Below are 1227 nucleotides of genomic sequence, written 5' to 3'. Positions count from 1 at the left end.
TCCAGTTGTAATAAACTGGTATGTATATACTAATTTGCATGTACAGTTGATTGGTACCATTATCGGCTTTTCATCCTTTATTTCTTTTTGTGGACTCTCACCACTGATTCAGGGGTCACCCCTGTCTAACATTGGCAGCAGATCCATCTTTATCTTTCTACCAAATATTTAGTGAACTCTCATCAGTGATTCCAGAGCCCTCGCTGTCATCCGCAATCCTCTACTATCATACCACACTGTAAACGCCCGAAACCGTCCGATCTTGGAAGCTAATCAGTGTCGGGCTGGGTCAGTACTCAAGTGGGTGACCATTGAGGAATACCCGGTGTTGTAGAGCTTACATTTGTCCATCACGCTCTGAGTCTAACGCTGACAGCAGATTCACACTGCTATCTTTTCTTCACCTGTTCTATTCTTTGTTTAATCAGCGAGCAAATTACCACTACAATTAGATTTGGCACGGTCATAGGACCAACCAGCTGAGGCAGCCCTAGAATCTTCCTTAGGCGTTATATTTCATTTATCTTTCATGGCATTCCTACCAGATTTATGCAATCGGGACCAATTATGCTAATTTTAGCATTGACCTGTTACTATTTGTACAATTATTTACATATTATCAGTTTGTGTTACTGAGGATCAACATAATAATAATTTTTGTATACATTGGAATGTCACCTTATTTGACGACTATACACCCTTTCATTCTATGATGCTAATAAAAGTTATATTTTATATCTAGATTTTCTCCGTATTCTAATTATATAATATCTACATTATTGTCTTAATAGTAAAGAGTGCGCCCACAAAAGAGTCTCTTTTTTCTCCTCATTGTTTCCTTACAGTTTCATTGACTCTGGGTGCACCGCCAAACCATATTTGAAAACTTAGCGTTTCCTTATATCTACGAATTTTGGCTGTTTTTGATTTATTTCATTATATTCCATCTACCAGTGCGGTATTTCTCCCAATACAAATGGAAATAAAGTGGACAGAGATGAAATACCAGCCAATCAGCTCCTAACTGCCATGTCACAGGCTGGGTTTTAAAAATGACAGTTGGGAGCTGGCTGGCTGGTACATTAACTCTGTCCACTTTATATCCACCCAAGGCTTTTTAAATAGACCCCCAAATCTCCTGGAGTCATGTCATGCAGCTACTGAGCTACACATATAAGGAATGAGCACACAGATTGGAGGCTTCTTTGTTGGCTCCTCCCCCTCACA

General features: G+C 39.4%; 1 pseudogene; it reads left to right on the top strand.

The window, feature by feature from the left end:
* Positions 1-218: 218 nt before the first annotated feature.
* On the top strand, positions 219-337 carry LOC135051752 (5S ribosomal RNA; annotated as a pseudogene).
* The last annotated feature ends 890 nt before the right edge of the window (positions 338-1227 follow it).

The sequence above is a fragment of the Pseudophryne corroboree genome, chromosome 2, assembly GCF_028390025.1.
Source record: "Pseudophryne corroboree isolate aPseCor3 chromosome 2, aPseCor3.hap2, whole genome shotgun sequence".
Classification (NCBI taxonomy): domain Eukaryota; kingdom Metazoa; phylum Chordata; class Amphibia; order Anura; family Myobatrachidae; genus Pseudophryne; species Pseudophryne corroboree.
Note: the sequence above shows the minus strand (reverse complement) of the source record. Positions and strands in the feature narration are given on the sequence as shown.